Source organism: Mustela lutreola, chromosome 3 (assembly GCF_030435805.1).
Source record: "Mustela lutreola isolate mMusLut2 chromosome 3, mMusLut2.pri, whole genome shotgun sequence".
Classification (NCBI taxonomy): Eukaryota; Metazoa; Chordata; class Mammalia; order Carnivora; family Mustelidae; genus Mustela; species Mustela lutreola.
Window position 1 is genome coordinate 68,783,305 of NC_081292.1, and position 20,800 is coordinate 68,804,104.

The following is a 20,800-nucleotide window of genomic DNA, read 5'->3' on the forward strand; positions in this document are numbered from 1 at the left end:
CATGTATATATATATACACATTCACACACACATTTACATCAATATGTATTTCTATATCTATCTAAATAAATTTAAAACCATAAATTCATACTTCAAATTGCAGTCTAATGTCACATGTCTCACTCTTGTTTTCTCCCTTTCCATATTTTGAAATTCTCTTCTTTGACAGTGAGAAACCTGATTCCCATTATCCTTCACATATTTACTTACTGATAAGTCTGTTGCTATAGCCAAATTCTTATCACTGCTTCTGCAGTACCCCCCTCCCTTCTGATCCCACAAGGACACCCTGCTCCACCTGACTCCCTGTTGTGGGTGGTCCCTTATCCCCTGCATGAGCACTATGCTTATTTGGTTCAGTTTCAGATATCCACATGGGCCCACCTCTCCCTAGTACACCCACCTCATCCCCCTTGGGCTCTAAATTCCCATGCTTCACCACTGCCACTTTTGCCCCCCCAACTCCATGAACTCTCCTCCTTATCCCTTCACTTTGCTTAGGTTCTGCCAGTCTGCACTAAGGCTCCCTTCTGTGAGTTTGCTCTGCCCCCCCGCTTGGGCTCACACAATTGATTCTGGACAAATACCTATTTTAGTAAATGTGCTGCCGAAGCGAGCACCTGGACAAATTCTTATATTGGACACCTTCTTGATCCCACTTGAGCTCTGATAGTCTTATGGTCACCACCACTGTTTCTTATCCCTCAATAAATGTACCTTATCTATATATGCTTCCCCACCCTCATGTTAGGGCTCTGATATATTGTACTAGGCTATCCTTTCTTGTAGACTTTAACTTTTGCTTAGTCCTAAATCTGCTGCTGGGCTGCTCACCCCCAATCTGGACTCTCTTCTCATCCTACTCAGACACTGACACCCACTCTGGGACCCTCCTACCTAAACATCCACCTCGCCCAGCCTGGGCTCAGTTACCTGGGCTTAGTTGCCCTCCCCACAATACTTACTCCTTCTTTCATGGGCTCTGGAACCCCATGCCAGGCTGGTGCTACCTTCTCCTCCATGAATGGAGGCTTCTTCAAGCCCTTCAGAGTCTACCCAATTGCATGTGCAGCCCTTCCTCACAGATACCCTGCTGCCTTCACTTGTGTCCCACTGCCCCTCTGTGAGATACTCTGTATCCTGGTGGTACTCAGCACTACATGCTGTACCACTGAACTTAATGTAGGTGCCCTTTTTACCTTGTTCGGCCTGGACACCATAGCACCCTAGCTGACCCTTTCCTGCTATCCCTTTCTCACTCCAGCTCCCAGACCCACAGGATACTTGGCACACTGGCACCAACTTGGACACTCTGTTCTGAATTACCCCACCTGCTCTTATCTACTTGGGGTGATGCTCTTCACTAGGTCACTGCCATCTCCATGGATGCCCACCTCACCTTTCTCAGGCTCCAGCATCCTGTACTGGGCTACCCTTCCTCATCACAAGTGCCATTCTTACTGGGCTTGGGCCGTAATATATTACTCTGTGCCATTATGGTCTGAGCCCCTCTGCTGATACCTATCTTGCTCAGCTCTAGCTAACAGCCTTTGAACTAAAAAAAAAGGAGATGAGAGAGGAAGGAGGAGAGGGGAGGGGAAGGAGAGAAGGAGAAGAAGGAAAGAGAAAGGAAGAGAAGGGAAAGGAAAGACTGGAAGTGGATTTTGGCAGAGATTACTTAGACCAAGGAATAAACCCAGGGACGTCATTCATATTTTCCTTTTTTTTTTTTTTTTTTTTAGAGGTATTCATTCTTTGAACAATTTGAACATTTCGCCAACATTTCAGTATTCTGTGCCTTCCTCAGGGTACTGGAGAGGTTTATTCTCTGCAAACAGCTGTTCAGTATGATACCACCAGGGTCCTCCAGTATATTTATAGCTTTGGAATTCACAACTACCTATAATTTATACATGCATAGTTCTTCAAAAAACGCAAAAATTAAATCCTTCTAACTTATAGGGAGTATGGAATCCAATCAGTTTTAGCAAGCTTCCCTGTATATTAATTATCATTTATTTGAATGCTATTTTAAAAAACCATAAATCTGTAAAAACTTACATTTTGTAACCTTGATCAAACACTATTTTTAAACTCCTATCACAATTTGGGAATTTTGCAAGCCCTGGAACAAAGAATAAAATGTCATAATGAAACTAGTTTTTATGATGAAATGGTGGTTACAACATAATTATTATAATTAATGCTAAAACCTAGCTATAATTCAACATGTTTGACCATAGTGCTTCTACAGTGACTCATATTGTGACAGATTTACTCCCAGGTAATGTGATGAGCTGTGTCTGGATGTTCTTATTCGTGTATGGGATGTAATGCTTTATTATAACAATATCAGGGCTATGGTGGTGAAGCTTTCATACCACTGTGTTTCCTCTAAGGACAGAGTCTAAAAAAAAAAAAAACAATGGTTTGTGTATCAACTTTTCAGTGTTTCTCATAACCAAGAGTCCCTGAAAAGGGAGGATCAGCTGCAAATAAGACCTGTTCTTTTACGTAATAAGCTGCCAAAAGCTAGAAAGTGATGACTGACATTCTGCTTATCGCAATAGGCTGAAGAACGATTTTGCATGTTCACCAGGCAAGAAATACATCTGTGGTTCCTGTTATCGACAAAAGACAATGCAGTCAGGATTCCATAGCTTCATTGCTTCAGTCGGTGACATTAAGGTTCAACCTCTGCATGAGACGCATAAATATCCTTTGGATTTTCTTCAGTAAGCACACACTAGAGGTTAATAATGTGGGGATGTTTGATTCCCTGCTGTTTTAAATAATTTCATGGAAAATCTAATGCAGTAGGACACTAGTTTAGAAAGGTTATTACCCTCATCAAACGATAGCACTTCTTTCCTATTATTTTCTACCAATTTCTTGCCCTTATAGCTCCTCTCTCTTCATTTACCACAAATGATTCTTCAAAACGACACTCTGTGGTTGGGTGGAGATGGGATTGGAGAAAGCTTAATCCCTAATCAGGGCCCTGTCAGTGCTGGTAGTAGTGTGCATCTTTCTTCCTTCTTCTGCTTGCTGGAGCTTAGATACAAGACAGAGATGCACACTCATTGGAGGGGAATCATTGGAAACCATTTCCTACCCCCTTGTTGGGACTATTTTATATAAGACCCTGAGATCTAGAGCCCAGAGGGAGCCTTCAGGCAGTTACACTTGTAATAGCCTATCCCAGCTCTTCTCAAAATGGTACTCTGATTTGCTAAATTCTTGAGTCATTATCACCTCTGCTGTGGCAGGTACTTAAAACAGAACTCTAAGAATGCTCTTGGGCTCACCGTAGTTTTAGGATTAAGGAACAATATGATGTTCCCTGAACTGAACCATTCCAGACTAATAGGGGTGAAAGAGACTGCCTATTCAATAGCCATCTCACCTTTTCCTACCAGGACACAAAGTTTAGTTAGGCAGGCATGTGTATTTCCCAGCCTTCTTTGCAAATTGGTACCATGTGAATAAATTCTGGCCAATGAGTAGAAATTGTTTGGGCAGGACCTCTGCGAAATATCCTTAAAATGGCAGGACAAACCTGGCAGTTTCTTTTTTAGCTTATGTCTATTCTTTAGGATGACCAACTATTTTGGTTTGCCTAGGGTTGTCAGGAGTCCAGAAGCATGGACCTCTCAGTCTTAAAGCCCAGACAAAACTGGGCAAACTGGGTAAGTTGATCACCCTACCTTCCTTCTTCCACACAATATTATGTATGCTGGCTGGACTTCTAGAAACTCTAGAAATCTCATGACCATGAGGTGACATAATGGTGGCTGGGCAAGAGGATAAGAGGAGATTGATTCCATTGCAACTGCCCTAGACTTCTCAGTACATGAGAAAAATAAATAACTCCCAATTTAATGAAATAGTATTTGTTTGGAGTATAGTGGTTCTCTTTTGTAGCAACCACAGATTTCATTAATGTTAATTTAGTTAGGGGCACCTGAGTGGCACAGTGGGTTAAAGCCTCTGCCTTCGGCTCAGGTCATGATACCAGTGTTCTGGGATCGAGCCCTGCGTCAGGCTCTCTGCTCAGCAAGGATCCTGCTTCCTCCTCCTCTCTCTCTCTCTCTGCCTGCCTCTCTGCCTACTTGTGATCTCTGTCTGTCAAATAAATAAAAATCTTAAAAACAAAGTTAACTTAGTTAAGGAGCTCTGTTACACTCACGTGGAGTGCAGACTTTCCCTTCTGACTGAAGCACTTCCAGTTCCTTGGAGAGAGATGGTTTGAATATCGTGAAAATGGTTCAAACCCAGGTCTCTCAGACACCAAACTCTCTTTTCCTGCAACTTCACACTGAACTTCATTGTTCTCGGCCTTCACCCCTTTAAAACTTACTCTCAAAATCCTGAGAGGTTTGACTGGAGCTCAAAATAGCTCAGCATTTGGAGAGAAGGGCTCTTACTTACAGGTGATGTGGACCTCTACTGTCCTCATTTAGCCTGATGAGGAAACAGAGACCCAGACAAAACAAGGGCTATGGCGACCTGAGCTCTTAGCTCTCTTTGATACAGGTGTTACCTTTCCTTACCTGCAGCTGCATCATCTCCATTGCAGATCACAAGGTGCTGATCCTAGCATTCCCCTGCCCACTCTTTCATTGTGAACTTTAATGTCTAGCTTCCCTTTCTGGATTTCCCTATTTATGTTGCCAGAGCATTTTATGACAGGGACTTCACAGCTAAAATAACACTGCTATTAAGAACTTCAGAGTTTTGTTTCACTTTGATTTTTCTGTTGATAGGTGTGGGACACTGACTTTAGAAAAAATTGCAAAGGAGTGGAAATTGGTTCTACCACCTTTTCATAAAAATGATTTGCCTTTTTCTTAGCTGAGTAGCAGAACTATCTTTTCCCATCAAAGAAAGCATAGTACTGAGCTTATATTAAGTATTCAAAAAATATTCGTTTTTTTTTTTTTTATTAATGACAGAAAGAAAGGAATTTAAACATACCTAATACCTATTATGTGCCAACAGCCAGGAATCATTCCAGTTAGATGGTATCTATGCAATACCAGGTGTTAACATTTCAAATACCACCTCTGGAGCAAAGAGCATGTGTATATGTGCACAGGTGCACACACACACACATAGAGATTTGTGCGCAAAGCATGCACCTGATTTAAACTTCATAGAAACTACTAAAAGGAAGGGAATGAGGCTCAAAACAATGACATACCCAAGGTCACAGAATCAGTACATAGCCGATCAGAGATTTGAAGCCAGATCTTCTAACCTCAAGATTGTGCTCATTTCTTTTGAGTGAAGTTCTTGTTGTTGGTCCCCAATCAGTCTTTCTCTTTGTGAGGGCTGTCAAGCAGGCCTCTAAAATTGATTCATTTTAGAGGCACAGGAATAAGGGAATTAGCATTAATTGAATGCTTTCTACATTCTTTTGACATCCTTTTTTAGTTAGTATTTACTCAAACCCTGTGCTAGGGATGGTCTTGTCCCCATTTTTGTATGCCCATTTATACAGGAGGTACTGAGTCTCAGAGGGATGAAGAACCTTATCTAAGGTCAAACTGTTAAAAATATAGGCTACAGAATCAATCTAGCTCCAGAGTCTATGCTCTGAATGACTACACAGTATTTCTTTGCTTATTTATAATACTCTGCACTCATTTTTCTCACTTAACTATGTATTCCATGGAGGTTTTTCCAGGTTAATAAACAACAGAACATTCCGCAGTGTATAGCTATGTCAGTGTCTTCAGCTAATCTCCTATCACCCTGACACATATAATGCTGCGGTTAATTGGTTTTCTTAGACATATACTTTTATGTACTAGTGTATCGATTTCTATTTGTTAGATTCCCAAAGATGGAGAGGTGGAGATGAGCCAATGGGTTTAGATATATTTAATTATAATAGCTGGTGCTAGATTATTTATCATTATTGCATTTAAAATTGTGATAAAGTAAATATAACATAAAATTTGCTAGATTTTTAAAGATTTTATTTATTTGTCAGAGAGAGAGGGAGAGTGAGCGAGCACAGACAGACAGAATGGCAGGCAGAGGCAGAGGGAGAAGCAGGCCCCCTGCCGATCAAGGAGCCCTATGTGGGACTCGATCCCAGAACGCTGGGATCATGACCTGAGCCGAAGGCAGCTGCTTAACCAACTGAGCCACCCAGGCGTCCCTGCTAGATTATTTTAATGAAAAGTTTGTAGTAAGTTCAACTCCTATCATCAATGAGTGAGAAGAGGATTGGTCCATTTCTTTACTAGCACAGCATGTTCCTGTTTTTGTTAACTTTGATAAAGCTGGTAGTTGAATATGGATAATTCATTGTTGCTTTAATTTAGATTTCCCAAACTTCTACTGAGATTGAGCATCATGTCATCTATTTATTCTTTGCCAAGAAATCTGAATTTTCAATCAAAATGTTTGGAACTTTGAGATAAAAAATAAATTTCCATTTAGGGCTTTGGGTATTAAAGGCAGGTAAAGTAGATACGAATGTGCAAGTATGTGTTAAAGTGGAAGCTTTCTTGGCTTCCTTTCTGTACCCCTGAAATACTTTATTCTGCTTATAAATTAGCCTGTAACAGTGGGTGCTTTAATGACAAAATTATCTTCCATGTGGATTTGGAAGCTGTAGAAAGTGGAAAACAAAAGTGATTCTGAGATGCGAATAAGTCATTGTGCATGTTTTGTAGACTGAACCAAGTTGGATGTTGGATTCTTTTTTTTTTTTTCCAATGATTTTATTTATTTATTTGACAGAGAGAGAGAGATCACAAGTAGGCAGAGGCAGGCAGAGAAAGGGGGGAAGCAGGCTCCCCACTGAGCAGAGAGCCCGATCCCAGGGCTCGATCCCAGGACCCTGAGATCACGATCGATCTGGGCTCCATCCTAGGACCCTGAGATCATGACCCAAGCCAAAGGCAGCGGCCCAACCCACTGAGCCACCCAGGCGCCCTTGTTTTCGAAAATTCTAATCCATGCATTTCCAGACTACATTTCATCATATTGCTGTAAAGAGCCTTTCAAAAATCAATTATTTGGAAGATGACTTTATGTTTTATAGATGTGAAAAGAGAAAGGATGATGGTCTCAGGGCTCGCTTGCAGCAGGGATGTGGCTGTCTGCTGGGATAGTGTGGAATCTGCATGAGGACGGCTAGGAAAGGAGTCCTCTGTAAAGTTAAATGAACTGATTTTATCTGAAGTTCTGGTTGACAAGCTAAAAGAGAGCTGGGCCAAACTACACAGTCATTCCCAGGAGATGTTTACGAGTGGGAAGAGACGGAGCTTTGCTTCCTACCACCTTCCCTGAGTGCACCTTCTATCCGATCATGGGTAGGTGTTTTGAGTAAGGTGGACCTTTGCCATGAGGAACTCCTTACACAAAAATGAAATTCCAGCAGGCCTCCAGTGAAGACTTTTGTTTGTGTGGAGAGACAGTGCCCTACCTGTGAACCACATTTTAAAAAGCATTTTGAGGTTTGAGCTAATAATGTGAATGACATTCAGTGAGATTGCCAAATGCTGGCAATTTACTCTCATTTTCACATTAATGTGGGCCCACCTGTGATGAATTGGAAACTAAATAAGCACATCAGTTTTAATTAGATATTTCAGAGGCTGGATCTGGTTAAACAGCAGTATTCATTCTTATCTATTAAACAGTGAAAGAGTTTAGCACATTCTTCAGAAAAAGTTTACACCCCCCCACCCCACCATTTGTCCTTCTTTGTTTTGCAAGTACTCTTTGCAGATGGAAGCTTTTGAGTTCAAAAGTGCCTAGGTTGGTGCAAAGAGGGAGAGAAATGATTATATTTAAATCTTAAAAGATAAGCAGATCATCTAGTTCATTTGTAGTATGTTTTATATTAAGAAACACGAATTAGGGAACCTTTAAAAAGAAAGTAGAAGATTGTGGTTGCCTGGATGATGCCCTCTAGGGGGCTAAGAGTTCTGTGTTCCCCAAACACTGATCCTGCAAATCGGGATCTAAAAATACCACTAGGGTATGGCTAATAGATACTGAATGACCTTCTATCAGAGAAAGGAGCCATTTTTCAAAATTCAAGACAAGATATTACAGTCCTAACGAAGGCAAAATGTTCTCTGATGCGTAAGGGTCTAAGACCTAATGAAAGAAACTAGTATAGATGTGCAGGTAACTTTGATTAATATTTGTGAAGGATGAGAATTAATAGTAGACAATGAGGCTTAAAAATCAGTAGCCCTGAAAAAATTATTTATAGGTGCAATTTTTGCATTGGTTTTAACATCATTCTCCAGTGTCATTTCCCTAAGTGTTTCTACCTGGTTAGACTGAACTCCAGGAGGGTGAGGCTGTGCCTGTCTTGCAATGGCTATATCCCCAGTGCTCAGGATAGAGATTGTTCTATGGTAGGTGCTTAATAAACATTTGTATCCCTCTCTGTATGGCTAATGCCTTGTTCTAACATAATTCTCCTCCTGCAGATTTCAGATATTGCCTGTATCCTGGCTATCTTTTCACCAAAAAGAATTGTGGCAGTATTTACATGTCATTTTTCCTTTGTTTTTCTTGAGAGAGGAGCATCAAACAGTTGGCTTCAGATATACGTTAATGAGTTTAAAAAAAAATTAAATTCTGGATACATGTGAAAAAAATTCAAAAGTAGTCCATTTATGTTCAGAAAATCACAGGTGTTTCAAATGGTTTTATTAGAGTATTATACTATCCAAAAAAAAAAAAAAAGAATGCAAAAGAAGAAATAACCAATACTAGGAAATTAGTAAATTGCTGTTAGGTAAATTATGGTGTTTCATAAAGTAACGTTCTATCTATACTGACATTAAAACAATGCTTTAGAATAATATTTAAGGGCAAAATAAATCTCCTATTATAATAAATAAAGAAAAAAAGGAGATAAAAAAGCATTAGCACATAATCACATAATCATAGTGTTCCTTCTTACAGAAAAAAAGATCAAAGAATTTACATCAAACTTTATAGTTTTCCAAATTTTAGACTATAAACATGTATTACTTTTATATTCAGAAAATATGTGATGAAAGTGTAGGATTTCTTTAAATAGAAATATCTTTTACTGGATTTAAAACGTGATATCATTTCCCATGAAACTGAGTAGGGCTATGGGAAGGGAAGGTAGTGGTTTGAAGAAAGTAGAGACACGTGTGTAAGGGAGGAGATCCTGTGTTGGTGGATAGTGAAAGAGTTTGAGATCTCCATGGAACATGGCCACAACAGCTTATCTGAGAGAAAATGTGCTTTCAGATTGTTGCTGTACCGTTACCATGAAGAATTCACAAATAGACTTTGAAAGAGGAAGTAGCATTTAACAGCTTTTCATACCTGCTCCTATGTCTTCATTTTTTACATGTCTGTATAGATATCTTTTCCCATTGAGTATATAGGTTGGAAATTATTTTCAAATTTACTGTTTTAGTTCTTCCCTATTTGCTTCTTGAGTGATCTTTTAAACAGAAAATCTACTTACATGTCTACTTAAATCCTTTAATGGATTCTCATTGACTTTGAGGTGCCATCCAGACTCCTTACTCTGATGCACATACACGATATTGGGGAACTGTCTCCTGCCTTCCTCCCCTGCCCATCTCTCAACACTTCCCCAAATATGTCCCTGACTTCATCACACCAGACAGCTCACAGCTTTCGTATGTAACATCCCTATTATTAAGGCTGTATTTCCTGGAAGCCTCCTCTGAACCTCTTCTCTGTGTGGTTTCTTCCTTCTCTCAGCCATCATACATACCTTCACTATTCACCACATGGCATTGTAGTTGCTTGACTTTCCTGCCTGTCACTTCACTGTCAACTTTTGCAGGGAAGGGACTAGGACTTGACCAACTTTCATTTTAATACTCACCATAGAATTTTTGGTCCACAGTAGGTGTTTAATAAATTTTGTTCAGTGACCATGTGAGTAAATGCTGCAGATATTTTGATGGGATGTATATGCAATTACATTGAATTCACCCCTAATCTTTTCTGAAGTTGTTTCTTAGATGATGTCTTTCCAGCAGGCAGAGCCAAGTGACCTCTTGGATGTGCATCTGTCTAGTGAAGGAAGGTGGGGTTGGCAGAATCATGGCCCCCAAGGATTTGCATGCCCTAATTTCTAGAACCTTTGAATGTGTTATCTTACATGTCAAAAGGAATTTTGAGATGGAATTAAGGTTATGAACCTTAAAATAAAGAGATTATTCTGGGATATCTGGATCTGGGTTGATCCAGCGTAAGCACAAGTATCCTTAACAAAGGATGTGAGAGGCAGAAGGAAGACAGATACAATGAGAAGAACAGGCAGGGGAGATTTGAAGTATGAGATAGGTTGACCCACTATTGCTGGCTTTGAAAATGGGGGAAGTGGACCATTATCCAAGGAGTGTAGGCAGCTTCTAGAACCTGGGAACAGACCTCAGTCCTGCAAATACAAGAAACTGAATTCTGCCACCAACACAAAAGAGTTGGAAATGGACTCTCTCATGTAGATCCTCTAGAAAGGGGCACAGTGCCGTTGACACCTTGATTTTAACCCAGTGAGATCTATGTTGGAGTTCTGAATTACAGAATAGGAAGATAGAAAATTTGTGTCATTCTAAGCCATTAGGTTTGTAGTAGTTTGTTACAGTAGCAATAGAAAGTTGAAACAGTTTAGAAATATTTCAGAATGTGTAATTATCTTCTTGGTTACTCATTGTCTTCACCTTTTTTTTTTTTTTTTTTTTTAAATGAAACAACCCAAGTAAAAGGAAATAAGAATAGAAGGAAGAGAACCCTTCATAACTGAGAAAAGAAAGGGTGGATATAGGTGCCCTTTGTTCATATGCATATATTAAATCAGTTTTACCATTAAGTTAAATTTAAAATCTTCAGCTATTCTTCTAAGCTCCTTCCTTCTGTCCCTCTGCCTTTTCTTACCAGCTGCATACATTTCCTCTATCTTCACGTGTTTCCTTCTCTTCCCCATCCAGTCTTGCTCACAGGCTCATTTTCAATTACTATTGGGCCATTTACCCAGATAACCTCTAAGTGTAGTCAGCATAACGTACTTTAACAGAACAGCAGATGCAATCTGTACTTTCCTCACTGCAGTGACTACGTAGCCCTGCCTGTCATCATTTCACAATAACTAATAGGGATACTCTGGTGTTTCTAAATACAAATTGTCTGTTTTTATTCTTTTCTTGATCCATTTTTGGATTTTCATTGCTTAATTTTACCAGGTATATAAGTGAAACACGATCTCTAAGGGAGCCTCTGAGAAACTGGATGAATTTTGAGGTGACATAGCTCTGTTTCTCTTTTGACCTGTATCACTTTGGAAAATGGAATTCTCTTTCTTAGCTGTTGCTCCAAATATTCCAAGATTGTTCTCTGTGTTAAAACACGCTATAGGTTGTAGTAGAAAGAGCATTGGCCTGGATGGGAATTGGAAAATCTAGGTTCCAGTTCCAGCTCTGACAAAAGCCATGCACCCTTGGAGAAACATCCGTTCTTTTTATTTCATTGTATATTCATTGAACTCCAACTACATGCCAATAATGTACTTGTCCCAAAGGTTAGCAAGATGAATTAGATATAGCTTCTTTTTCTTTGAGGAGCTAATAATGTAGTGAGGTGGAGAGACAGATAAATAAATCCTTGCAATATTGTGTGATACATACCATATGGCAGCAGATGTGCGTTACCATGAAGCTTTAGAAGAGATAGGTATTTATTCATGTTGCTTAGGGGCAGGGACAAAAAAAATGACCAGCATCCTTGAAAGATGAATAGAATTTTGCCAGTCAGGGGCAGGAAAGAAAATTCTCGGTAAGGAGAACACATGCAATGTCACAGACACGTGGTCCTGAACAGCCGATTGCAACCCATTGGGAAAAGGAAATTGTCGATCTATAGCTGTCTGTATGTTGCCCGTATATTGGTCTGTATGATAATGGACCATTTGAAGGAGCAGAGAAAGGCCTGGGGGTATGAGACAAGAAGAGATGCCTGGAAGGATGAAATCAGGGAAAATGAATTTTGAAGGCCTGACTTTTCTTAGTTATTAAATGTTATTTGTATAGGCCCTTCCAGAGGTAACATTATCTAGTTCAAATTATACTTATTCCTATTGCAAATTATACTTTATAATTTCAGGATGCTAAAAAAAAATCCCAAGTACAATCTTGTGACATAGGTTGCTATGGAACTGAGATTTGTATATGAGATATATGGAAACTGGGACACAAAGACATTGTATGTTTAAGGTCTTATACTCTTGGATACAGGCCTAGACAGTCATTTGATATATGCTTTCAGAACAAGAAAACATTAAAATGAAACAAAACAAACAGCCAAAAACTCCAGCCAATTAATGTAGCCTCATTTAAAGAGGAAAATTTCCAAAACAGTGCTTATTAGCTTCAATATACATGTGAATTATCACAGGGGTCATATTAGAATGTACCTTCTAATTCAGTTGGTATGGGGTTCAAGATTTTAATAAACTCCCAGGTGATGCTGATACTACTGGGCTTTGAAATTGTACCTTGAGTAGCAAGGTTGTAGAGCTGTACTGAACAATATGGTAGCCACTAGCCATTTGTGGCTATATAAGTTTAAATAAATTAAAATGAAGTAAGGTTAAAAATCCAGTGCCTCATTTGCACTGATCACTTTTCAACTGCTCAATAGACACGTGTGGCTAGCAGATTTCCCTTTGTGGAAAATTCTATTGGACAGTGCCGCTCTAGAAATATTATGAATCACCACTTAATAATGAAAGCTTTCCCAGAGAACTCCTTATTAATCATGACTATATTTAGAAATATTTGGAGTGATATCACCAAGATGGTGAAATAGAAGACAGCAGTTCCCATCCCCCCACAAAGATCGACAATTAGACAGCTATCCACAGAAAAAAACCAGCTCTGGCTGAGCTCAGGTGTCTATATAGGAAATTTCAGCAAGATAGTGGAATAAAACCTGGGAATAACTGCATAAAAAGAGAAGGAAGAACAGCTTCAATTTGCTTGGATCATCCCATCGACCAGCTTAGCACTGGAAGGAGACCTACCAGCTAGAAAGAGTTCCTTTTGCCAGGAAAAGGAGAGTATGGTGAGCAACCAGGATCCCCAGCCTTTTGGGGCATCATATGAAAGAACTACTTAGGTTTCACCCAACCAGAAACTGGCAAAGCTGAGACATATAGAGATGACGAGGAGCAAGGAGGAAGGTCAAGGGCTATCAGTATTAGCCATGCAATGGGAGTGGCCAGTGGTTCTCAGTGACCTGCTCTGCAGAGGACCCCAGCAGCTTTCGCCACTGAAGAAACTGATAGCTAGTAAGGTAACCACACACCCCAGCAGATTTCTCTGGTTTTTGCCCCACATGTATTCTTAACTAATACCAGCTGCCTGATTCCCTCCCCACTGCCTCATTTCTCTTGCCACAACTGGAATCTGAGATATACACTGACAGCCAACCCAGGCTTCTGTGGCTATGCTAATGCAACATGTTGGCCTAGATGCTGACTTCCATTGCTATGTGCATGCTTTGTGGCTAGGCTGTATACTTGCACACTACCAGCCTGACTTGCCATGGTCACAATTGTCATGTATGTGACTTAGGAGAGATCCTACAGTCACAGAAGTACACGCCAACTGCCAAGGCCCCCACAGATGCTCATGGGCCCAAATTTGGCCCTATCTCCAGTTACTGGTCTGTACCACTGAACTCACCTTCTGCTAGCCCTCCTAGCTGTGCACCTGCATGCTCCTGGCTCACCCCTGTCACTAGCCATCAATGCCATGTGCATGCTAGTGGGGAGATACTGTAGGAGTAGGAGTGCATGTCAATAGCCAGGGACCCCCATAGCTGCTTTTGAACCCAGATCCAACTCTATCTCCTGCACCAGTGGGTTCATCTGAGTTAGCTTCTTAAGCTATGTACCTGCACCCTGCTGATCCAATTCCTGTCACTGGTCTCCAGTAGTGGGCACATGCCCAAGGTGTGATCTTGTAGCCACACAAATGCACACTTATAGCCAGGGCCACTACAACTGCAGTGTGCCTGAAGTTGGCCTTGGCCTCCACCACTATGTGTGTGTCTGCAACTAGCACATGTCACAACACAGCATCTGCAGCTGGTCCCTATTGCTAAGGGTATGCACATCACAGACTCTGGCCACCACTGCTGTCTACTGTGGTTCCAATTCGGTGGACTTAGAGGTGCCACTGAAAACTCAGAAGTCATTGCAGCCACTGCAAACCCCCACATGACTTACCAAAGAGCACACGGTTGTCACTGTTGTGGCCACAGTGTCTTGAGCCAATGAAGAATCATATGACCGCAAACCTAGAGATGCCACACATTCCTGCACTTGGTGCTCTGTTACCCAGGGTAACAGCATGCTCCAACATGCTCCTACCTACAGGTGAACATATTTCCTTACCAAAGTTAGTCCATAATGCCTAGAAGAGGTGACTAGTTTTCTAAATGTGCAGATAACTACACAAATCTACAGGACTCATGAGGAATCAGGAAAACATGACACTACCAAATGAACACAATAAACTTCAGGTAACTGACTTCAAAGAAATGGAGATACATGAATTTCCTGACAAAGAATTAGAAATAATTATTCTAAAGGTGCTCAGAGAGATACTTTCATAGCACAGATTAACCAGTTTAATGAAGTCAGGAAAATAGAAGAACAAAAGGGGAAGTTTAATAAAGAGAGAGAAAAAAAGGCCTAAACAGAAATTTTGGAGCTCTTGAATACAATGACTGAACTGAAGATTTTAGTAGAGCGGCACCTGGGTGGCTCAGTCAGTTAAGCATCTGACTCTTGATTTTGGTTCAGGTCATGATCTCAGGATCATGAGAGGAGCACCATGTCTGGCTCTGTGCTGGGCATTGAGCCTACTTAAGTTTCTTTCTCTCCTCTCCCTCTGCCCCTCCCATTCCTGCTTGTGCATGCTCACTCTTTCTAAAAAATAAATAAATAAATAAAAGATAAAATAAGAGAGTTTCATCATCAGACTAGACCAAGCAGCAGAAGAAGCAGTGAACTTGAAGACAAATCATTTAAAATTATTTTTAAATAATTTTATTTAAAGGAACAAAAAGGAAAAGAATAAAAAGAAATGAAGAAAACCTATGGGAGTTGTGAGATACCATTAAGAGAAACAATCTATATATTCTTGGAGTCCCATAAAGAGAAGAGAGGGAGAGGGGACAGAGAGCTTGCTTAAAGAAATAATGGATGAGAACTTCCCAAACCGAGAGAGAGATTAAGACATCCACATTCATGAAGCTAATAGGTCACTCCATAATTTCAATCCAAGATATTCTTTTTCAAGACACATAATAATAAAACTGTCTAGGATCAAAGACAGAGAATTTTAAAAGCAGCAAGAGAACCCCCACAAGGCTACCAACAGATTTCTCAGGAGAAAATTCACAGACCAAGAAAAAAATGGGATAATATATTCAAAGTGCTGAAAGAAAAAAAAAAATAATTGCCATCTAGACTATTTTACCCAGCAGAGTTGTCCTTCAGAAATAAAGGCAAGATAAAGAGTTTCCCAAAAACAAAAGCTGAGGGAATTCATGATCACTAAATCTACCTTAAAAGAAATGCTGAAAGGAATCCTTCAGGCTGGAGTGGAAGGACACTAATTAATAACATAAGAATATATGAAAATGTACAATATACTAAAAGTACTTATTAAAAGTAAGGATATAGTCAGATTGAGCAAACTATATAATCTATAAAATGCTATTAATCTATATAATCTATAAAATGCTATTAAATGCTAAAACACCAGAACTCTAATTATCTAAAAGGCTATTCCATTTTACTTCAGTGATACTAGCCTTCCATAACTCCCTTCTTTCTATTCAGGAGAGGTTCTTTTTTCCTTAGTGAAAAGACAAGATATTACTCAAATATTACTCAAGACAGAAAAGCTAGTATTTCCAAAGCATATGTGTTCATTATTTAGTTGGGTATACCTTATTTTCTTTAGGACATACTGAAGAGTATTTTATATTTAGCCCCATAAAGTTTCAGATACTAAGAAAATATTTATGTTAGTTCAGTTACCTGGTGCAGTGGGTCTCAGCTTTGACTCTACATCACAGGTATCTGGAGGAAACTTCCAAAAATTATGTTCTCAGTTCCATACCATTGACCAGTTTAATTACAGCCTCTGGGGTGGGACCAAGGGTTAGGTGTTTTTAAAATTTCACCTTCTTTTTTTATTTTTAGGGATTAGCACTGACATTTTATCATGTATGAACTAAACTAATTTACATTTGCATAATATTTCAATCCTCCATTACGAACAGTTGTAGAACTTTGGACAGTTTTTGAACTTTAGTATACATGTAATTACCTGGGAATCCTGTTAAGGGGGCCTGAGCATGTGAATTTCACACAAAGTTACAGGTGATGCTGATGCTGACAATTAGTAGATCATATTTTTAGTATCAGGGCTTAACAACACTTTAAATTTGATCATCCTCTCCAAATTAAATGTCATTGTTACCTACCACTTTAGTTTTGTTATTAACATTCTTTTATATAAATATTTAGATTTTCGTATGTTTGTAATTAAATTTGTTATCATTCTCCTTCAATCTTAAAATAGTCTGGAATCATTTTCCTCTCTCACAAATAGTTAAATTCATGTGGGGCACCTGACTGGTTCAGTTGGTGGAGCATGTAACTCCTGAGCTCAGGGTCATGAATCCAAACTCTGCATTGGGTGTAGAGATTACTTAAAAATAAACTCTTCAAAAATACTTAAATTTTTGTGGTATAAATTTCTTGGTTGTAAACTCTCAATTTCTCTTTATCTCAAGTGTATTTATCTTGATTAAAGAATTTAACTCAGTAAACAACTCAAGGTTGATATCTGTTGTTATAGACTGAATATTTGTGTCCCCCGTCCCCAATTCATATATTGTAGTCATAACCCCAATGTGAGATAGTTTTAGGAGGAGGGGCACTTTGAAAAATATTTCGATTTAGAGGAGGCCATAAAGATGGAGCCCACATGTTGGCATTAGTGCTCTTATAAGAAGAAATGCCAGAGCTTTTCTCTCTGCCATGTGAAGACACAAGAAGGCAACGATCTATAAGCCAGGAAGTAGATTCTTACCAGAACCCAACCATCCTGGCAACCCAATATCAGATTTTCCAGCCTCCAGAAGAGGAGTTAAGATGGCAGAGTAGTAGGGGGACCCTAGGTTTACCTTGTCCCTCTAACACAGCTAGATCAACATCAAGTCATTTTGAACAACTAGGAGATTGATCTGAGGATTAAGAAAACAATCTGTACAATTGGAAGGAGAGTGCATGGCAGATGTGAGGTTCAGAGATAGAAATTGGGGGAGAGAAAAGCCACAGTGCTGCAGAGCAGAGGGAGATCTTTTTGTGGAGACAAGTCAGGGAGAGAGGGAATGGGAGGGAGAGCAGTACCTCGGGTTCATGCAAGGTGCTTATGGTGTGGGGATCCCATGGGTTGCACTAGGAAAGAATGAATGTTCCCCTTCCTGGAGTACATTTGGAAGAGGGTATATCGCCTCTCCAAGGACAAAGGACCTATTGGGCACCACCGAGTGGCAGTTCAAAAGCTGGGGCAGAGGTGCTCACAGAGGGCAGATAACCTGATTGTAGCTTTTTGCTGTGCTTCGCTGAAGATTCCAGGCACCTCTGTGGCCATGTGATTGGTTTTTCTGGGACAGAATGGTTTTTCTGGGCACAGTGCTGTGAAGTGCTCCTCTGGGGGAGAGAGCAAGTCCGTGCCTTCCTAGGTCTTTTAAGATTTGGAGTCTTGACTCCCATTGCCAGCCAAAGGTAGAAGAGGAGAATTGTAGTGCCAGGTCTGCTGATGGCCTGGGTACAGACAGGGTGAGGGTGGGGATCTGAAGAGGGCCTGGGACACAGGAAGGGAGATTGTTCGCTTTTCTATGAGGGCCTCCTGAACATTAGTGGCTGAGAGTTCCTCTCCCCTGGGACGAGAGTGCAGGGTGATACCATCTTTAATCAGCCCCCAACTCCCCCAGCACAGTTACACTTTAAAGAGAAAGACAGTACCTCCAATAGAGGCTGGAGCCCTTTACACCAAACCCTGAACACCCTGTGCTGGGCAGGGGCATCTTTAAAAGGGCAGGCTTGACTGAGTCAGTGCAGTGGAGTGGGCCTCTTCCTTAGAACACAGTCCCCCCGCATCACCCCCCCCAATCCCTGCCATGTACCAAGTCTACTGACCATAGAGTGCACCGAACTGTCAGCTTCAGTTCTAGTGGGAATAGGACAGGCTTTCTTTTTCTTTCTATTTTATTTCTAGTTTTCAGTTTTCACTTATTTCTTTTCTCTTTGGAAACAGGCTTACGATTTTTTGTTCATTTGTTAGTTTGTTTCCTTTTCTTGTTTTTTTTTTGTGTGTTTTTGTTTGTTTGTTTGTTTGTTTTGTTTTTTTGGATCAGGCTTCTCTCCCCACCCCCCACCACACCCCACTTTCTTTTTTCCATTTTTCTTTCTTTTTCTTTGTAATAGGGCTAATAGTTTTTTTTGTCTGTTTGTTTTTTTGTTTCTTTTCCTTTTCTCATTTCTTGGATCAGGCTTTTTTTTTTTTTTTTCTTTTTTCCTGTCTTTGTAATGAGGCTTAACAAACAAAGCACACTTAGTTAAAGGTCCAAACACTCCCCACTACAGGCCAGGAGGAACTCTGCAGAGGTCTGACCTATGGGGAAGAGCAGCCAAAACACAACATCAGAGAGCACACGGCATATACCAGAAACACTCCGGAAGTGTGAGGCCCTGGACTGTGTATGACCCCTTCTCAGTATAGTAGTACTCTTAGGAGCAGGAAACATAACAAGCTTTTATATTACGCAAAAGACAGAAGTGTAGACATAATGACAAGGTGGAGGAGTTCTCCCCAAAAGAAAGATAAAGAAGAAATCATAGGGATTTGCTCAAAACAGATATAAGCAATATATCTGAACAATAATTTAGTACAACAGTCATAGGAATACTAATTGGCTTGAAAGAAGCATAGAGGATACCAGAGAAACTCTTGCTGCAGAGATTAAAGACCTAAAAGCTAGTCAGGCCAAAATAAAAAATGCTGTAACTTAGATTCAAAATTGACTGGATATAATCCCAATGAGAATGGAAGAAGCAGGGGAATGAATAGGTGATATAGAAGATAAAATTATGGAAAATAATAAGAGAGTTTAAATAAATAAGAGATTTTAAGAGAGTTTAAATAAATGAGAAGCTGAAAAGAAGATGGAAAGAAAACTATTAGATCATGAATACAGACTTAGAGAACTCAGCAATTCCACAAAGTTCAATAATATCCATACTGTATGAGTCCCAGGAGGAGAGATGGTTTATCTGAATAAATTATAGCTGAGAAATTCCCCGATCTGGGGAAGGGACTATGCATTCACATCCAAGAGGCACAGAGAACTCTCAAAATTAACAAAAACAGGTCAACACCAAGATATATCATAGTGAAACTTGCAAAGTACAGATTTCCCAGCCTCCGTAATTGTAAGAAATAAATGTGTTATTTAAGCCACTCAGTCAGTCTATGGTATTTTATTAAAGCAGTTCAATTAGGCTAAACTACATTTCCTTCCTTCCTTCCCCTCTCTCTTTCTTTCTTTCTGAAGATTTAATTTATTTATTTGACAGAGAGAGAACACAAGCAGGAGGGGAGGTAGGTAGAGGGAAAAGCAGACTCCTCTCTGAGCAGGGAGTCTCATGCAGGACTCAATCTCGGGACCCGAGGATCAGGACCCAAGCTGAAGGCAGACGCTTAATTGAGTGAACCACCCTATGCCCCTAAGCTACCTTTTTCAGCATTTTTTTAGATAACAACATTCTGTTGTTTTCTTGCTTCCGTTGTTACTGCTGAGAAATTTTTGTCATTTGAATTGTCCTTTCTAGGCTATACGAATTTGATCTCATGCTCCCTTAAAGATCTTTCTTGCCCTGTAATTTTACTAGTATGTGGTAGATACGAATTTATTTTTATTTTACTTGCATAGGATACTGTATTCTTCCTGTATCCATGAATCCATAAAGTTCTGAAAAACTTCTAGCCATTAACTTATCAAATATTACCTTTCCTTCTAGTCTCCCATTATCTCCTCTTGTCTCTCTAATCAGTTATATCCTTTTACTGTTCATATTTCTTATCCTTCTAATATTTTATACCTTATTATCTCACTGTGCTACTTTATGGATTTTTTTTATCAGATTGCACTCTTATTTTATATACAGTACATATCCTGTCCATTAACCTTTTTTAATTTAAAAGTTTTATATATATATAAATTTCATTGTTTTTCAAATCTGCCTGTTCATTTGGATAGTTTCTTGTTACCTGCTCATATTCATTTTAATGCGTTTTATTTCTTTAAGCAATTTAAAACAAACTTTTCTACACATCATCAAATTCCATTTTCTGTATCTGCAGTTTCTTGGGTAGCCAATTCTACTGTTTATAGCTTCTTATGACTTTTACATGGGGTGGTTTGCATTCTTAAATGCTTGGTGATTTTTAAGAATTCATAAGCTCATTACTTAGTTTTAACCTGGGAGTCATATGGACCTAAATTAGGATAGTTTTCCTCCACAGAAGACTTTTTCCTTCAGACTTTCTCCTTGGTCTTGGCTGGCACAGAGTTCCACACTCAGATATTGCACCTTAACACTGCACCACATCTCAACATCCATAAAACAGTGGTGGTATTAACATGCACCCACAGGGCAACC

The 20,800-nt window shown here is 39.7% G+C and overlaps 2 long non-coding RNA genes across 3 annotated transcripts in view; one reads left to right on the top strand and one right to left on the bottom strand.

The window, feature by feature from the left end:
• LOC131826775 (uncharacterized) overlaps nucleotides 1-2,730 on the top strand; it is a 165,185-nt gene extending 162,455 nt beyond the window's left edge. The window contains exon 4 of the long non-coding RNA XR_009351739.1: nucleotides 2,571-2,730. This is a non-coding gene — a long non-coding RNA (uncharacterized LOC131826775). The remainder of the gene's footprint in view (nucleotides 1-2,570) is intronic.
• The window catches only part of LOC131826776 (uncharacterized), a 74,612-nt gene that overhangs the window by 26,288 nt on the left and 27,524 nt on the right, over nucleotides 1-20,800 (bottom strand). The gene's annotated exons all lie outside the window — the stretch shown is intronic.